Genomic DNA, 20,971 nt, shown 5'->3' on the forward strand with positions numbered 1-20,971 from the left:
AAGGTTGACAGATGAGATTATGAAGCTTCAAATAATTTATATGACTTGCTCAAAGTTACGCTGTAAGTTAAAGCAGAATGAGATGGCTAAACAACCAGTTCTAAACACCAAAATATTTTGATGGAAAAAAATTTTATAATTTTATAATCACAATACACATACTTGAGGTATTGAACCAATGTGAGGTATTGAACCACTTGAGGTATTAAACCAACAACCAGTTCTAAACACCAAAATGTTTTGATGAAAAAAAATTTTATAATTTTATAATCACAATACACATACTTGAGGTATTGAACCAATGTGAGGTATTGAACCACTTGAGGTATTAAACCAACAACCAGTTCTAAACACCAAAATGTTTTGATGAAAAAAAATTTTATAATTTTATAATCACAATACACATACTTGAAGTATTGAACCAACTAGGTATCTGAAACATTTCCCATCACATAAATTCACAGATATGTTAAAGTCATACATGTGATTGTCAAAATATTCTTTGTATTTAAATATTGCTGCTTGAAACTTTAAAGCAATCATTAATTTCTACTTAGAGAGGGTGTTTTATGCTACTGGGAGTAGAGGAAAGGATAAACAGTCAAATATAACCAGGGCCCAGAAATGTCTTGTTCTTAACAAAAGTGCAAACCTTAATGTTTTTTGCTTTAATTTTATTAAGAATGTCTAAAGAATGAACTAAAGTTTGCAAGTTCCAAATATTTTTAAGAATGTAAGTTTTAAATTATGTCTTCTCATTAGTGATATTCTCTATAATACAGGTACTGTTATAAGACAAGGAGGCTTTGGTTTTTAAAAATACTTTAAATAGATATTTTTCTATGTTATATTTTTATAATGAATAATTATTGACTATTCCTTTTTAAATGGCATTTGAATGTTAACTTGCAACTTTGGAAGTCATGAGGGGAAAATAGAGAAAAATACAATTTTTTTTAAACAAATAACTAATTTCACTGACAATTTGAGCCCTTTGGGATCTTAACCATTTTTGTTTGACATTTGACCTCAAAGTAAAATAATTGTCTGTTTTTCATAGATAGTATGGATCTGTGAATGGAAGTGGGGGTTGTGGTTTCACAGTAATTTGAGACCCAGGAAAAATGGCTCTAGTTCCAGAATTTGAAATGATAAACTTTATCTAAAGATGATATGCATGCTTTCATGCATATCATGTATACAACACTCAACTCATTTTCCGTAGCCTTCTGTACCTCAGCACACCTAATAAAAAGTGCTTGTGTTTCACACATGTGGCAGGGTGAGTTTTCACACTGTTAGCTTCCCTGGTAAAGATTCTAGTACCCACTTCTGACGTGAGGATAGGCGGTTTTCCCACATGACTAGGCAATTATCAGATACCAAATGGCCATCTTACAATTCAACTCAGTACTGGCGCTACCTACCCAGAGGTAGCATCAGATTCCATGGGTTAAGGACTCAGTCCCACTGTCCTCCGCTTCAGGTGCCAAGAGAAAGCTGAGTCTGTTACCTGTGCTTCTTACAAACAGGCTCTAGATTAAAGGTTCCCATGTGTCCTCCTTGGGTATAATTTGTCCAATTATAATTAGTATTAATTTGTACCACTAGCATCATCCACAGCTAAAATCTCCGTGGGAAACAGCTGCTCCATCTGGAGGGGCTCTGTGTTCGCTTACTTTCTTCTATATCCTTTTCTACATAAAAACACATGCATCCTCTAAATGTGCCCATTTTCTCTTTCCACCATTCATAGCACTATCCACTATGAAGACCTTGTGTGTGTAATAATCAAGTCATACTTCCTAAAAATTGAGTGGAGGAGTAAGGAGTTGAAAAATAAGGAATTATTTGTTAAAAGGGCCTAGCACATGGTTGGGAAGGCAATGGCACCCCACTCCAGTACTCTTGCCTGGAAAATCCCATGGACGGAGGAGCCTGGTGGGCTGCAGTCCATGGGGTCGCTAAGAGTCGGACACAACTGAGCAACTTCACTTTCACTTTTCACTTTCATGCACTGGAGAAGGAAATGACAACCCACTCCAGTGTTCTTGCCTGGAGAATCCCAGGGACAGGGGAGCCTGGTGGGCTGCCGTCTCTGGGGTCGCACAGAGTCGGACATGACAGAAGTGACTTAGCAACAGCAGCAGCAGCACATGGTAATACTTAATAAATATGTGTTATTTTACCTTCTATCAGAGAAAGCATTTTTTTTTCATTCTTTTCCTATACTGGAAAACATTTGAAATCACTTAATTTACATTTTCAAAATTATGATTTTATTACACTTAGACCAAGAGAAAACTTTGCACTAGGGATTAATTCATTTCAGCATTCTGACCTTGATCATGTCTTTTGTCTCCAGTTCCTATCATATTTGATTTCTTTGGGAAATATATTCTATTTCATCTCTTTTATTTCTATTTCTTTGTTCTTAACTCCTCCTTGGGCTCTTTCTCAATTGCAATAAAAATCCAGAAATACAAGACTACTGTCCTAGAAACACACACAGCATTTATAAGCAAATTTTTCCTTGTATCCCTTGCCTTAAGCCATAACACCTGTAAAAAATTAATGTGAAACCAAAAAATATATATTTTGCCACATTTTTAAAAGGCTCAGTCCAAATTCTGATTTCATTTAAAATTAAAGCTCAATAGAATTATTTATAATTGCCTTATTTGCTAAAAAGCCTTCAAATGAGTGAATAGTATCAATAAGCAAATAATGTAATAAGAATTTTTATTGCTGAAAATTATTCTAGTTTAACATAAAACTACTGTTCACTAAATGTAATTATATTTTTTGAGAGTTGGTTTATAATTCTGGATTTAATAACTGACCACTGAAAGATGTTGATTATAAATATTGTAACCTAAATGTTGAGAACAGTCCTAAGGCAATTTGATCATTCCTAATTATTAGGTGGGGCTTCCCAGGACGCTCACTGGTAAAAAATCTACCTGCTAATTAATGCAGGACATGTGGGTTCATCTCTGAGTTGGGAAGATCCTCTGGAGAAGGAAATGGCAACCCACTCCAGTATTGTTGCCTGGGAAATCTCATGGACAGGGCAGCCTGGTGGGCTACAGTCCATGCGGTCACAAAAGACCTGGACATGACTTGGCAACTAAACAACAATTATTAGGTACCTTTGGTAAAATACAATAACCTGGTTCAAAAAGATACGTAAGGATACCAGGTGTCCTCCACCAAAGCCTTACAATGGACTATTACAGTGAAAGCAAGTCTCAGAGCAAAATTCGCCACAGCTACAAATACTGGAAAATGAGTAGACAAAAAAAAGAAAACAAGACAGAGAGAGAGAAAGAGATAGAAACAAGTGACAAGACTATGCAGTCTTTAAAAGGAAGGAAATTCTGATACATGATTGAACTTGAGGGAAGCTTGAGGACATTATGCTAACTGAAATAAGGCAGTCACAAAAAGACCAGTACTGTATGATTCCACTTACATGAGGTACTTAGAGTATATAAAATCCTAGAGACAGAAAATAGAATGTTGATGGTAAGCGGCTGAGAGGAGGGAATAACTATTGTTTAGGGGTAGAGAGTTTCAGTTTATAACATAAAAGAGTTCTGGAGATACGTGATGGTGGTGGTAGCACATTATGAATATATTTGGTATCACTGAACTATACATTGAAAAATGGTTTACATGGTAAATTTTATGTTATGTGTATTTTACCACAACACAAAAAAATAGGAAAGAAACAAAGGTAATTAACCTATTCTGTAAATTCAGTGCCATCCCGGACCTCTGTTCTTTCAAGCACTTTTCAAGAAAGATTCACTCACAGCAGATGCAATAATATTCTGCACTCAATATGCCAGAAAATTTGGAAAGCTCAGCAGTGGCCACAGAGCTGGAAAAGGTCAGTTTTCATTCCAATCCCAAAGAAGGGCAATGTTAAAGAATGTTCAAACTACTGCACAATTGCATTCATTTCACATGCTAGCAAGGTAATGATCTAAATCCTTCAAGCTAGGCTTCAACAGTAGTGAACCAACAACTTCCAGAGGTACAAGTTGAATTTAGAAAAGGCAGAGGAACCAGAGATCGAATTGCCAACATCAGTTGGATAATAGGAAAAGCAAGAGAATTCCAGAAAAACACCTACTTCTGCTTCATTGACTACACTGAAGCCTTTGACTATGTGTATCACAACAAACTGGAAAATTCTTAAAGAGATGGGAATACCAGATACGTCACCTGTCTCCTGAGAAACCTGTATGCAGGCCAAGAAGCAACAGTTAAAACCAGACATAGAAGGAACGGGTTCAAAATTGGGAAAGGAGTATGTTAAGGCTATACATTGTCACTCTGCCTATTTAACTTATATGCAGAGTACCACATGGGAAAATGCTGGGCTAGATGAAGCTCAAGCTGGAACCAAGATTGCTGGGAAAAGTATCAATAACTTCATATATGCAGATGACACCACTGCAATGGCAGAAAGTGAAGAAGATCTAAAGAATCTCTTGATGAAGGTGAAAGAGGAGAGTAGAAAAGCTGGCTTAAAACTCAACCTTCAAAACCCTAAGATCGTAGCATCCGATCCCATCACTTCATGGCAAATAGAGGGGGGGGAAATGGAAACAGTGACAGACTTTATTTTCTTGGGCTCCAAAACCACTGTAGACAGTGGCTGCAGCCATGAAATTAAAAGACACTTGCTCCTTGGAAGTAAAGTTATGACAAACCTAGACAGTGTATTAAAAACAGACACATTACTTTGCCGACAAAGGTCCATCTAGTCAAAGCTATGGTTTTTCCAGTTGTCATGTATGGATGTGAGAGTTTGACCATAAAGAAGGCTGAGTGCCAAAAATTGATGCTTTCAAGTTGTAGTGCTAGAGAAGACTCTTGAGAGTCCCTTGGACTGCAAAGAGATCAAACCAGTCGATCCTAAAGGAAATCAACCCTGAATAATCGTTGCAAGGACTGATGCTGAAGCTCCAATACTTTTGCCACCTGATGCAAAGAACTGACTCATTGGAAAAGACCTTGATCCCTGATCCTGGGAAAGATTGAGGGCAGGAGAAGAAGGGGGCGACAGAGGATGAGATGGTTGGGTGGCATCATCGACTCAACAGACATAAGTTTGAGCAAACTCTGGGAGATAGTGAAGGACAGGGAAGTGCTGAAATCCATGAGATCACAAAGAGTCGGATATGACTGAGCACCTAAACAACAAAAAGGATTCTGCCAACCTCCTGGTAAGATCAGATGATGGATGCCTCCAAAAATGTCCAGACATTTGACTCAGTGAGTCTTTAGGCATGGAGTCAAGTTGTTCTCAACAGCACACCCTCTTGGCATTGCTAGAATCTTGTTTCCTATTCATGCAAATGTAGAGGTAACTGTGAAGTTCTTTTTGCCAATCTGTATACTTTGAATACTAATGACCACATGAATGAAGAATCATTTCTACCATCCATATACTAATTATCAAATCTTTTCATGTGGATCAACGATAATGCTGGTCATTCTGGTTAGTCTTTCAAACACTACCTAAACACCTCTGGGATATGTATTCTTTATTATTTCAATTATTAACTCTGGAGTATCAACTAAAACTAATATGCATATCACACTATTTCTCTACCCACAGACCAATAGCCCTTATTAATTTCTGGATTGTTGTTGCTTAGTTGCTAAGTCATATCCTACTCTTTGCAACCCTGTGGACTGTAGCCCACCAGGCTCCTCTGTCCATGGGATTTTCCAGGCAAGAATACTGGAGTGCATTGCCATTTCCTTCTCTAGGGGATCTTCCCAACCCAGGGATCAAACCCACGTCTCCTGCACTGGGGGACAGATTCTTTACCACTGAGCCATGAGGGAAGCCCAGTTAGTTACTGGATTACCCTTCATTAACTGTTTTCAAATAACATATAGGTTATTATGTAAGCATTTTAGGGGCAGAAAATGTCTATCTTTGTTACAAACTCTCCAACTAATTCATCTCCTCCACTCCTCTTATTTTTTCAACTTTCTTCATTTCCCTCTTCAACCTGATCTTTCAGTATTTCAGAGATCATATACATATTAAGCCCAATTTTATACCATTCTCTTCTTTGCAGTGGCACTGAGACACTGAGAAAATAGGCTGATTTTCCATCTATGTGTAAGGAATAAGAGAATGTTGCAAATATTTTACAATAAAAATATTCATTATGGGGACTTCCCTCATGGTCTAGGGGTTAAGACTCCAGGCTTCCAATGCAAGGAGTTCAGCTTCAGTTCCTGGGGAACTAAGATCCCACATGCCGTGCTTCAGAGTATATATATATATATATATATATATATATATATATATATATATATATATATATATTCATTATGTATTTCATTCTAAATTCATCGTAAATTTATAATCTCTCACTGCCCTACAAGAACAGTCGCTGATACCTGGAGGATCCTTTGTTGGTGAGCTCTGTGAGGTATGAAAATTCAGCAATACAAATTAGAAAAAAGTAAGTTGCTCTGTAGAAGGAAAAGAGGGAGGGCGGAGGGAGGGAGATGGAGAGAGAGAGAGAGGAGATTGAAATACCTAAAGAAAGAAGGGCTAGGAGAATGGCAATCATGGGGAGGTGAGTTGAGACCTGTGAAGTGGTAGGCGCAGAAAGAGGAATCCAGTGATTGTGAAGCTGGGGGCAAAGACTCAGGAAGGGACAGCCAAGTGAGCTTTTAAAAGTGATATGCCGTGTGAGGTGCAACGTGATCCCTCTGGGATCCACAAAACTACAAAGACTGCAGTGTACTTGGTTTGGTTGAATTTCTTGTGGAAACAGAGATAAGAGCTGACTGAGAGGAAGAGGGACAGTTGAACTGTAGGTTATATAGAGATTAATAAGATGCCTTAGAACCCAGCTCTGAGTATGAGTGACTGTGTTTGGAACATTGTATAGGACAATGGAGGAGATGCAGCCACGTTCTGCATACACCAGGGATATAGCAGCTGACGGTTCTGGTGTCTTTATACTGGGTACCAGAGAAGATGTACTGTAAAGCAGTAACAGGACTTTCCTAGATTTACCAAAGAGCAATAATCATGTAGCATTGGCGCACAGCATTCTCTGCTTAGTGCTTTTGCAAGTAAACATTTAAAGCATTTGGTACCTTAAAAATTTGTTATTTCTTCACTTTTATCTACTTTTTCAGCTGCCCAATTCTATCTTCTAGGTCTATCCCACCAAAAGCACACAGCAGAAATAGTAAAGACACATATACCAAGAATAAAGAAAATAGGAAGGCATAATAAGGGCAACCAAAAATATAAAATATATGCTAAGAGTTCAGAGAACAGTCACAGCTTGGAACATGCTGTGCCAAATTACAATCAGTATCCATTTATTATTTGAGGTTTCCAAACTGAGCACCTTATTAGGATTTAGCACCATCTAGTTTAATGGTCACCAGTTTGCATGAATACACAGAAAGCACATCACCAAGTTTCAGAGAGCTCAGAAGTAAAAACAGTTACTGTAACTCCAAATGATAGCATCAGTGTTTTTGATACAGTGGTAGATTTGTATCATTAAACAAAACCAATATGATAGTTATCAGCCATATGGGTTGCCAGTTACATAGAGTTGTGTCTTTCTGAGCTGCAGGCTTATGTTTCCATCTACCTCGTTGACCTCTTTTCTTGGATATCTTATGCAGATCTTAAGTTTTATATATTCAGAACCAAATTCTTGCTCTTCCTCTCTAACGTATGTTTCTCTTCCAATGTTGTCTATGTTATTTGAGTGTTACTTGCATCCAGTTAATGATGCAAATAAGAAATATAGTGCAGTCATCACAGATACCAACTTCCCTTTTCTGCCCATTTCACCTCAAGATCTCTCAACTATGAAGGTTACTCTAGTTCTACCTATAATTCCAACATTTCTCAGTAGCTTCCTAATTGGTCTTCTTGGGTTGATTCTTAACTTCTTCTAATTCATTCTCCATACCATAGCTAGATTGATATTTCCAAAACACAAATCTGACCAATTCACCCAGTTATTTGAGCTCTTCAATGGATTCTCACTGATTTGGGAACAAAGAATAAAATAGTTATCATATCCAGTGAATCTCTGTGTGATATAACGCTTTTTTATCTTGCTAGCCCAATTTTATATAACACCTTTGCTCTCTGTGTACTAGTCCCAACAGTTTCTTTCTGAACTGACAATTCACAGAGCTTTTCACAGACTTATTTGTGTGATTATTTAGTTGTCTCCTATATGAGGCTGAACCTTCCAGAAGGGTAGAAACCATTTTTGTTTGATTTACTATTAGACTCCCAGTAAGTAGCACGATATTTGACACATAGTAGATACCTATAACAGAGAAGGCAATGGCACCCCACTCCAGTACTCTAGCCTGGAAAATCCCACGGATGGAGGAGCCTGGTGGGCTGCAGCCCATGGGGTTGCTGAGGGTCGGACACGACTGAGTGACTTCAGTTTCACTTTTCACTTTCATGCATTGGAGAAGGAAATGGCAACCCACTCCAGTGTTCTTGCCTGGAGAATCCCAGGGACAGGATACCTATAAAGTATTTGTTTATGGCAAAAAAAAAGATAAAAGTTAAAGGAAATACATGTTAAGGTTCTGTATTTTGCTGCAACATTAATGAGTTAGAAGAATTTGACTTTATGACAAGCTCAGTATAAACAGAGTGTTACTGCCACTAGAAAGCTACTGCAATCTTTGACTACACTAATGGACATATGTATAATGAGGTGGTCAAGGAAGATCCCCTGGAGAAGGAAATGGCAACCCACTCCAGTATTCTTGCCTGGAGATTTCTATGGATAGAGGAGACTAACGGACTACAGTCCATGGGATCGCAAAGAGTTGGACACGACTGAGTGGCTAACAAAACAAGGGAGATGAAAGCTCCTCTGTGCTCTACACTACCAGACTGTGTCTACAGCAATATGTCTGCACTTGCTGCTCTTGCAATACTCATGTTTTCATGAGTATTACCCTTATCCTTATCCACATAATTTACCCTTATCTCTTTCAAATATCACTGCATTTCTCAGTGTTCCAACAGGAAACAGCATACTTTAAATAGAATAATGTCAAAGAAGACTCATGAACAAAGGGACTGTTTTCAAAAGTGTAGACATAAAGGAACGACAAAGGACAGTCCAATAACCTAGAGCCCACCATGCCTAGGCCTAAAGGGACAAGAAAGGGAGTGGTTACCGGAGACAGAAGAAGAGAGAATCTTGCAAAGCCAACATCCTTGAGAGGAATCAAACTTCCAGGAGAGGGACACAGTTAACCAGAAAGTCCTTGCTAAGTGATGGCCAAGGAATAAACATCTTGACCTCACTGTCCTCCTTCCCTCTGATATCTCACTAGGATTCACAACAGTGAATCCAAACAGGGAGCCAAGAGGCAGGGAGACTGCTGATTGACTGCATATATCAGCCTCCTGAGATGGAGACTAGGTGGGATAAGAGAAGAGAGCAGAACTAGGGGGTCACCAGAAGATGAGGGGCAGTCACCTTCACAGTGACTCCCTGATCACTATTTTACATTGTAAACCCCCCAACCTCACCCTCAGAGTGTTCTATATCCCTTCACTGCTCTGCTTTTTTTTTTTTTTCCTATAGCATGTATTACTTTCTAATATACTGTACATTTTACTTTTTTATTTGTTGTCTTCCCCAATAAGAATATAAGTTCCACAGGGCAAGGACTTATATCTGTTTTGTTCGCTGCTATATCTTACGCTTAGAGACAGGTCATGTGTTCAATGAAAAACATCTTGAGTGAATGAAAATACTAAGTCCTGGGTTCTCATTTTAAAGTCTCCTACATCTTTAAGGGAAACATCAAGTATTAGAAAAGAACACTAGGATAGTGAGAGGTGTGGTCTGAATGTGCCATAAATGGTTGAAGAGCCTGATCACACTTGGCCTAGAAAAGACATGACAAAGGGTTGACTTCAAATCTGTAGAGTGCTAGACTTCAAAGGTTATGCTATTAATATGTTACATCAGAGAACAGAATTTAGGGCACTGGATGAAATTTTATTAGGCAAGAAGATTTCAGGTCAACATAATAAAACATATTTGGTTAATTAGAGCTTTTTACTAACAAGGGCTTCCCTGGTGACTCAGATGGTAAAGAATCTGCCTGCAGTGCAGGAGACCTGAGTTCTGTCCCTGGGTTGGGAAGATACCCTGGAGAAGGGAATGGCTACCCATCCACTATTCTAGCCTGGAGAATTCCATGGACAGAGGAGCCTGGTGAGCTACAGTCCATGGGTTTGTATCACAGCTACTAAATTGCTCATGTGGTCACTACAGGGCACGTTTGCGATACTAAATGCTGACCTGCATTTGAAGTTGTTTGAGAGGCAAGCTCTGTTTTGGCTGGTTTTGCCAATACTGGATACTACAGTTATTAATCTTTCCTTCATTTCTAATAGTCAACAGCCAAAGTTATACCCTCTAACTTGCCCAACTTATTCCCTGTTAACTCTGAAAGATTCTATTATTGGAGATGAATGCAATTTCAATGATATACTTAAACACTAAAGCCTCATGCCCTGACTGAGCAAAACACTCTCATACAGACTTAATTTACTTGCCCTTACTTTTTTTTTTCTTTCTTTCATGTTCTCATTCATTCACACAATCACTTGAGAGAATTCTTTTCCTTAAACTGTGGATCTATTAACATATCAAAATAATATTTATTAACCGATTTTCAAAATAAACCGAGATGTCTCTATATTATCAGAAATGACACTCTAGTCAGTACTTGACATTTTGGGCCTCCAAAGACTAAGGCCAAAGTTAAAGATGGATTCTGCCTCAAGACTGATTGCATAAGACTGTGCTGAACTTTCAGGCATCTCTGATTTTTAGGGTGCCTTCCAGTCCTAAAATTCTATTATTCTGTTACTTTTCAGATAAGAAAACTGAAGTTAAGGCAGGTTAAGTCGTTTGACCAGAAATAGCACATAGCTAATGAGAGAGCCAGGCTTGGGTCTTTCATTAAAGTAACGTTTATTTGCACCATTATACATATTACAAAGGATAAAGCTATTAAATATATAGTTAAGATATCTAATATAACGGATGCAATGTGTCTAGAACTTTGTTGTATAACTGTCAAGGCAAGTCTTAAATCAAAATTTTTTTTTTGAATTATGGACATGGGCTTCTTTACTTACAGAGTACTGACAGAAAAGTTAGCAAATGAAGCTAATGGACTGCAGATGGTGATCCTTTCAGTAAAAGACAGAAGTGACAGCCACTCTGATCATGACAAAATAGGCACAGAGAAATATATAAAATAATATTCAAGAGTATGAATGATGTTATTTTGGTAAATTGGTGAATTCCATGCCCACAATGCCCAAGGCCATAAACTTAAATATTAAAGTGCACTGCAGGTTTGACCTTTTGCAGGCAAGTAATAAGCTGTCTGACAGATTGAGACCTTGCTGCTGCCAAAGAGTAAGCTGGAGTGAGAAGTGTTACAATATTAAAAGGTTCTATTTGCTTGGATTCCTTTGGGAAGACAGTACATATAAATCACAAATTTTTTCTCTCCTTTCTTTTTATTCAGTTTAGTTCAGTCACTCAGTCATGTCTGACTCTTTGTAACCCCATGGACTGCAGCATGCCAGGCCTCCCTATCACAAACTCCTAGAGTTTACTCAAACTCACGTCCATTGAGTCGGTGATGCCATCCAAGCATCTCATCCTCCGTCGTCCCCTTCTCCTCTCTCAACCTTTCCTGGCATCAGGGTCTTTTCAAATAAATCAGTTCTTCGAATTAGGTGGTCAAAGTATTGGAGTTTCAGCTTCAGCATCACTCCTTCCAATGAATATTCAGGACTGATTTCCTTTAGGATGGACTGGTTGGATCTCCTTTCTGTCCAAGGGACTCTCAAGAGTCTCCTCCAACACCACAGTTCAAAAGCATCAGTTCTTCGGCGTTCAGCGTTCTGTATAGTCCAATTCTCACATCCATACCTGACTATTGGAAAAACCATAGTTTTGACTAGATGGACATTTGTTGGCAAAGTAAAGTCTCTGGTTTTTAATATGCTGTCTAGGTTGGTTATAACTTTTCTTCCAATGAGCAAACGTCTTTTAATTTCATGGCTGCAATCACCATCTGTAGTGATTTTGGAGCCCAAGAAAATAAAGTCTGTCACTGTTTCCACTGTTTCCCCATCTATTTGCCATGAAGTGGTGGGACTGGATGCCATGATCTTAGTTTTCTGAATGTTGAGTTTTAAGCCAACTTTTTCACTCTCCTCTTTTACTTTCATCAAGAGGCTCTTTAGTTTTTCTTCGCTTTCTGCCATAAGGGTGGTGTCATCTGCATATCTGGGGTTACTGATTTTCTCCTGGTACACTTGATCCCAGCTTGTGCTTCATCCAGCCCAGTGTTTCTAATAATGTACTCTGTATATACGTTGAATAAGCAGAGTGACAATATACACCCTTGACGTACTCCTTTCCCTATTTGGAACCAATCTGTTGTTCCATGTCCAGTTCTAACTGTTTCTTCTTGACCTGCATACAGATTTCTCAAGAGGCAGGTCAGGAGGTCTGGTATTCCCCTCTCTTTCAGAATTTTCCACAGTTTGTTGTGATCCACATAATCAAAGGCTTTGGCATAGTCAATAAAGCAGAAATAAATGTTTTTCTGGAACTCTTTTGATTTTTTGAATATCCAACGGATGTTGGCAATTTGATCTCTGGTTCCTTTCCCTTTGCTAAAACCAGCTTGAACATCTGGAAGTCCATGGTTTACCTACGGTTGAAGCCTGGCTTGGAGAATTTTGAGTGTTACTTTCCTAGAGTGTGAGATGAGTGCAATTGTGTGGTAGTTTGAGAATTCTTTGGCATTGCCTTTCTTAGGGATTGGAATGAAAACTGACCTTTTCCAGTCCTGTGGCCACTGCTGAGTTTTCCAAATTTGCTGGCAGATTGAGTGTAGCCCTTTCACAGCATTATCTTTTAGGATTGGAAATATCTCAACTGGAATTCCATCACCTCCACTAGCTTTGTTTGTAGTGATGCTTTCTAAGGCCCACTTGACTTCACATTCCAGGATGTCTGGCTCTAGGTGAGTGATCACACCATCATGGTTATCTGTGACATGAAGATTTTTTTTTGCATAGTTCTTCTGTGTATATTTGCCACCTATTCTTAATATCTTCTGCTTCTGTTATGTCCATACCATTTCTGTTCTTTATTGTGCCCATCTTTGCATGAAATGTTCCTTTGATATCTCTAATATTCTTGAAGATATCTCTAGTCTTTCCCATTCTACTGTCTTCCTCTATTTCTTTGCATTGATCACTGAGGAAGGCTTTCTTATCTCTCCTTGTTATTCTTTGGAATTCTGCATTCAGATGGATATATCTTTCCTTTTCTGCTTTGCCTTTTGCTTCTCTTCTTTTCACAGCTACTTGTACTTCTTTTGATTACTCCCTGCTGCTGCTGCTAAGTCGCTTCAGTCATGTCCGACTCTGTGCAATCCCATAGATGGCAGCCCACCAGGCTCCTCCATCCATGGGATTTTCCAGGCAAGAGTACTAGAGTGGGCTGCCATTGCCTTCTCCTTATTACTCCTTAAAAAATAACAATTGTCTTCACAGCCAATTTCATTGAAATGATTAATCCAAACAACTAACATTTGGAATGAGTCCCATAACAACATCTGTAAATGGAATGTGTATGTAACCTCTTTGACTAGTAATATTCTCAATGTTAGATTAATTAACTGATTGTACAAAATTTCTTTGAATCATTAACTTAGAAAAGATAACTCTAACAGAAGGGACAGCCAACTCAAATTCATTGGGAAATTACTTCAATAATCTGAAAGGAACTACTTAAATGAAAAGCTAGTGTTAAAATATGTGTGAGTGTGCTTAGTCACTTAGTCATATTCAACTCTTTGTGACCACATGGACTGCACCCACCCGGTTCCTCTGTCCATGGAATTTTCCATGTAAGAATACTGGAGTGGGTAGCCATTTCCTTCTCCAGGAGATCTTCCTGACCCAGGGATCAAACCTGTGTCTCCTGCATTGTGGGCAGCTTCTTTACCATCTTGAGTCACCAGAAAAGTTAAAATGTGTATTTTAGCTTCAGCATAAGAAGCATCAGAAGAAAAGAGAAAGACAAAAGAGAAAGGGAAATATATAGCCAACTGAATGCAGAGTTCCAGAGAACAACAAGGAGAGATAAGAAAGCCTTCTTAAGTGAACAATGCAAAGAAATAGAGGAAAACAATAGAATGGGAAAGATTAGAGATTTCTTCAAGAAAATTAGATACCAAGGGAATATTTCATACAAAAATGAGCACAATGAAGGATTGAAACAGCAAGGACCTAACAGAAGCAGAAGAAATTAAGAAGAGGTGGTGAGAATACACAGAAGAACTATCCAAAAAAAGCTCTTAATGACCAGCATGACCATGATGTTGTGGTCATTCATCTAGAGCCAGGCATTTGGCTTTAGAAACTATTACTACAAACAAAGCTAGTGGAAGTAATAGAATTCCAAGTGAGCTATTTAAAATACTAAAAGATGATGCTGTTTAAGTGTTGCATCAATATATCATCAAATTTGGAAAACTCAGCCATGGCCACTGGATTGGAAAAGGTCAGTTTTCATTGCAATCCCACAGAAAGACAATGCCAAAGAATGTTCAAACTACTATACAAGTGTGCTCATCTTCACATGTTAGGAAGGTAACACTCAAAGTCCTTCAAACTGGGCTTCAGCAGTATGTGAACCAAGAACTTCCAGATTTTATTATTTCTCTTGATAATCATAACAACTGACTAAGACATATCATTTAAGATAAACCACTTGTGTAGTTGGTCACCACTTTTATGACTCTGCGTTAAAGTCATATCTTGCCCAAGATCATGCAGTTGAAAAATCATGAATCTCAAATCTTCTGTAATATTTTCATAACATCATGATTTTCTTTGAACAGTCTTTCCTCTTAGGTGTTTTATAAATTGGAAAATTATCATAACTGGTAGAATATATTCTGCCTTGATTTTTATTAATACTAACATTAATCATTTCATTAGGTATTTTATTATGACATATATTTATATAACTTATTATATAGCCATATTACATATACTTATAACTAATAATAATAATAAATCAGTAAACTCCTGAACTGGTGCAGTGAAAGTGCTGCACTCAATATGCCAGCAGATTTGGAAAACTCAGCAGTGGCCACAGGACTGGAAGAGGTCAGTTTTCATTCCAATCCCTAAGAAAGGCAATGCCAAAGAATGCTCAAACTACTGCATAATTGCACTCATCTCACACGCTAGCAAAGTAATGTTCAAAATTCTCCAAGCCAGGCTACAACAATATGTGAACTGCGAACTTCCAGATGTTCAAGCTGGATTTAGAAAAGGCAGAGGAACCAGAGATCAAATTGCCAACATCCGTTGGATATTCAAAAAAGCAAGAGAGTTCCAGAAAAACATCTATTTCTGCTTTACTATGCCAAAGCCTTTGACTGTGTGGATCACAATAAACTGTGGAAAATTCTTCAAGAGATGGGAATACCAGACCTCCTGACCTGTCTCTTGAGAAATGCAGGTCAGGAAGCAACAGTTAGAACTGGCATGGAACAACAAACTGGTTCCAAATAGGAAAAGGAGTACATCAAGGCTGTATATTGTCACTCTGCTTATTTAACTTATATGCAGAGTACATCATGAGAAATGCTGGGCTGGATGAAGCACAAGCTGGAATCAAAATTGCCGGGAGAAATATTAATAACCTCAGATATGCAGATGATACCACCCTTATGGCAGAAAGTGAAGAGGAACTAAAAAGCCTCTTGATGAAAGTGAAAGAGGAGAGTGAAAAAGTTGGCTTAAAATCAACATTCAGAAAACGAAGATCATGGCATCCAGTCCCATCACTTCATGGCAAATAGATGGGGAAACAATGGAAACAGTGGCTGACTTTATTTTTTGGGGCTCCAAAATCACTGCAGGTGGTGACTGCAGCCATGAAATAAAAAGATGCTCAGTCCTTGGAAGAAAAGTTATGGCCAACCTAGATAGCATATTAAAAAGCAGAGATATTACTTTACCAACAAAGGTCCATCTCATCAAGGCTATGGTTTTTTCCAATAGTCATGTATGGCTGTGAGAGTTGGACTGTGAAGAAAGCTGAGCATTGAAGAATTGATGCTTTTGAACTGTGGTGTTGGGGAAGACTCTTGAGAGTCCCTTGGACTGCAAGGAGATAAAATCAGTCCCTCCTAAAGGAAATCAGTCCTGAATATTCATTGGAAGGAGTGACGATGAAGCTGAAACTCTAACACTTTGGCCACCTGATACGAAGAGCTGACTCATTTGAAAAGACCCTGATGCTGGGAAAGATTGAGGGCAGGAGAAGGGGATGACAGAAGATGAGATGGTTGGATGGCATCACCGACTCAATGGACATGAGTTTGCGTAAACTGGAGTTGGTGATGGACAGGGAGGCCTGGCATGCTGCAGTCCTTGAGGTCACAAAGAGTCAGACATGACTGAGTGACTGAACTGAACTGAATATTTGTATAATTTATTATATAGCCATATTACATATACTTATAACTAATAATAATAAACCAGTAAACTCCTGCAGTTCACTGCTCTTACTTACTAATCTCTAGAAACACTGCCCTTCTCAATGACTCTAGCACTAATCTCATAACTTGACTAGTGCAGGAACATTCACAGACATACTTTACTTTTCTGGTCTTATTGCATCTCTGCCCAATCTGGCCCCAAGAATTGACATTTCTACCATTCTTTTATGATTCTTTCTTTCCTTTAATCCTTCTCCTTTAGTCATGTTCATTTTCCCAAACCAGAACCTCACATAAATTACATTATTGCACATCATTTGTTCTTCTTCCTGGGGTGCTAAACATCCCACAGAAACTACATACAGATTTCTACCATCATTCAAGGCTCAGCTGGGGTTTCTCTGAGGTTCAGTAATCTTTCACTCTGTGTTTGATTAACTACACTCATCACTTATAATGTACATCTTTTATTTTTGTCTGCCCAAATATCCATTTCTGTGTTCTGATAACAGCACATGACATTCCTTTGAGGAACTATGCCTTTCCCACTTTCAGTCTATGTGGTCTGAGTAAGAAAATTGATTCCCCCCAACAACACATCCCAACACACACACACAGAGTTTTATGGGTGAACAAATAGTAGTCAATTGGCCAATCTGCTTGTTATCTCCTTCTAGCCACAGTAATTAATGGGGATGGGCATGCAATCCAGGTCTTTATGTGCTAAGTCACTTCAGTTGTGTCCGACTCTTTTTGACCCTATGGACTTTGGCCCGCTAGTCTCCTCTGTCTATAGGATTCTCCAGGCAAGAATACTGGAGTGGGTTGTCATGCCCTCCTCCAATCCAGGTCTATATACTAAGACTCAGTTCCAGAATCTTGCTGCAACTCTTGGGAAAGAAGTGTTCCTTTTCCACCGTGTTTGCTAACTTTGTAACTGCTAACAGTTACAGTTGAATTTAATCCTAGCATCCCTGGTGGCCAATCTTGTTATGATATAGACTGTTCTTGCCTAAAAATAAAGCCAACACAGAACCAAAAATAGAGGCCAAAGATGGAGGTATTCTGCCCATAGAATCATTTGATCAGTTAGATCCAAATGTGTGTGCTCAGTTGTTCATTCGTGTCTGACTCTTTGTGACCCCATATAAGCAGTAGCCTGCAGGCTCCTCTGTCCATGGGATTCTCCAGGCAAGAATACTGGAATGGATTGCCATTTCCTCCTCCAGAGGATATTCTCCAACTAGGGATTGAATGTGAATCTCTTGCGTCTACTGCAGGCAAATTCTCTACCACTGAGCCCCATGGGAATCCCAGAGGTACATAAAACTATAATAGACTTATTCTTATGAAATAGTGAATATTTCCCCAGGGCCAACTAGAGTTGGATTTCTGTCATTTCACAGAAATGAGTCCTAACTAATTATTACTCTACAGAAACTATTTTCTTAAATGTTGTCAAATAATAATAACTGTTATTTATTATTAACTATGTGCCAGATATTTTAAGCACTTTAATGGGTAAAAGCAGAAAAATCTCCTACTTCTATAATCTTATTATCTTCTACTTAGAGATAAAGAAACTAAGACACAGAAAGAAAGAAAATTTTCCTAAGGTTTTATGATTATAAGCAATAGAGTTGGGAATCAAGCCAGGGCACTATGACTCCTGAGCCCCACATCTGAGCTATTATATTATGTTGCCTAATGGGTCAGCTAACCCAGTCAAACTCCTTAGACTCTGCTACATTTGGCACTATCTGTTTTCTTCACGCTGTCATGGAAAGCAAAGGCTTTTAGACTAGGTTAGGTCTACCAGGATAATCCAGGATAGCCTCCATACTTGCGGTCATAACTCTGTATCAGCAAAGTCTCTTTTACTGTGAAATGCAAGGCTTCAGGGATAGGATGTGGATTTTTTCTGGTGGCCATTCCAACCAAGTTGTCTTGGGTGTAACCTTCATCTGTCTCCTCTAACAGACCACTTACCTCACCTCTTTGTAGTGGAGGGGCAAGTTTTTCAATTGTTTTCTGAGAAAGAATGCATGAAAAGAATGCTTAAAACTTTGCATACTGAAAATGTCTTTTTTTTATAACCTTAATTAACTTCTGGATTGGAAATAACATTCTCTCAGAATTTCTCTTTACTTATGCTTCTTCAAAAATTCCAATGCCATTCTGATTTCTGAATCTCTGTAAATGATCTCTTTTTTTCCTCCCTCAGTTCAGTTCAGTTCAGTTCAGTCGCTCAGTCGTGTCTGACTGTTTGCGACCCCATGAATCGCAGCACGCCAGGCCTCCCTGTCCATCACCAACTCCTGGAGTTCACTCAGACTCATGTCCATAGAGTCGGTGATGCCATCCAGCCATTTCATCCTCTGTCATCCCCTTCTCCTCTTGCCCCCAATCCCCCCCAGCATCAGAGTTTTTTCCAGTGAGTCAACTCTTCACATGAGGTGGCCAAAGTACTGGAGTTTCAGCTTTAGCATCATTCCTTCCAAAGAAATCCCAGGGCTGATCTCCTTCAGAATGGACTGGTTGGATCTCCTTGCAGTCCAAGGGACCCTCAAGAGTCTTCTCCAACACCACAGTTCAAAAGCATCGATTCTTCGGCACTCAGCCTTCTTCACAGTCCAACTCTCACATCCATACATGACCACTGGAAAAACCATAGCCTTGACTAGACAGGCCTTTGTTGGCAAAGTAATGTCTCTGCTTTTCAATGTGCTATCTAGGTTGGTCATAACTTTCCTTCCAAGGAGTAAGCGTCTTTTAATTTCATGGCTGCAGTCACCATCTGTAGTGATTTTGGAGCCCAGAAAAATAAAGTCTGACACTATTTCCACTGTTTCCCCATCTATTTCCCATGGAGTGGTGGGACTGGATGCCATGATCTTCGTTTTCTGAATGATGAGCCTTAAGCCAACTTTTTCACTTTCCTCTTTCACTTTCATCAAGAGGCTTTTTAGTTCCTCTTCACTTTCTGCCATAAGGGTGGTGTCATCTGCATATCTGAGGTTATTGATATTTCTCCCGGCAATCTTGATTCCAGCTTGTGTTTCTTCCAGTCCAGTGTTTCTCATGATGTACTCTGCATATAAGTTAAATAAGCAGGGTGACAATATACAGCCTTGACGTACTCCTTTTCCTATTTGGAACCAGTCTGTTGTTCCATGTCCAGTTCTAACTGTTGCTTCCTGACCTGCACACAGATTTCTCAAGAGGCAGGTCGGGTGGTCTGGTATTCCCATCTCTTGAAGAATTTTCCACAGTTTATTGTGATCCACACAGTCAAAGGCTTTGGCATAGTCAATAAAGCAGAAATAGATGTTTTTCTGGAACTCTCTTGCTTTTTCCATGATCCAGCGGATGTTGGCAATTTGATCTCTGGTTCCTCTGCCTTTTCTAAATCCAGCTTGAACATCAGGAAGTTCACAGTTCACATATTGCTGAAGCCTGGCTTGGAGAATTTTGAGCATTACTTTACTAGAATGTGAGATGAGTGCAATTGTGCAGTAGTTTGAGCATTCTTTGGCATTGCCTTTCTTTGGGATTGGAATGAAAACTGACCTTTTCCAGCCCTGTGGCACTGTGGAGTTTTCCAAATTTGCTGGCAGATTGAGTGCAGCACTTTCACAGCATCATCTTTCAGGATTTGAAGTAGCTCTACTGGAATTCCATCACCTCCACTAGCTTTGTTCGTAATGATGCTTTCTAAGGTCCACTTGACTTCACATTCCAGGATGTCTGGCTCTAGATGAGTGATCACACCATCATGATTATCTGGGTCATGAAGATCTTTCTTGTACAGTTCTGTGTATTCTTGCCACCTCTTCTTAATATCTTCTGCTTCTGTTAGGTCCATACCATTTCTGTCCTTTATCGAGCCCATCTTTGCATGAAATGTTCCCTTGGTATCTCTTTTCCTCCCTGGAACCTATTAAAATCTTTTCGCAGAACCATGTCCTTTGAAATTTCATAATAGTACACTTTGACATAGGTAATTTTTATTTATTAATCTGAGAACTTTTGTCCTATTGCCTCTCAGTGCTAAAAACTATTGTCCTGATTTTCTTCAAAAATTATTTCTTTTGTTTGCTTTATTTCTATAAGATATCTGACCTTTCCTTGCTTACTTGCTCTGCTCAGAACCTGTAGTACAATGTCCAATAAAAGTAGCAAGAGTGGACATATTTTTTCCTATCCTTGATCTTATGTGAAATTATTCATTCTTTTACCAGTGATTATGATGTTAGCTTCCTTTTTTTTTTTTTTAATTTTAAAAATCAGATTGTGGATGTCCTTTATCAGATTGAGGGTGTTCTCCTCCTACCTAGTTGAG

General features: G+C 38.8%; 1 protein-coding gene across 2 annotated transcripts in view; it reads left to right on the forward strand.

The window, feature by feature from the left end:
- RNF180 (ring finger protein 180) overlaps positions 1-20,971 on the forward strand; it is a 305,462-nt gene that overhangs the window by 518 nt on the left and 283,973 nt on the right. The gene's annotated exons all lie outside the window — the stretch shown is intronic.

Source organism: Bos grunniens, chromosome 20, assembly GCF_055505025.1.
Source record: "Bos grunniens cultivar Pamir isolate PY7600 chromosome 20, Bosgru_T2T1.0, whole genome shotgun sequence".
Lineage (NCBI taxonomy): Eukaryota > Metazoa > Chordata > Mammalia > Artiodactyla > Bovidae > Bos > Bos grunniens.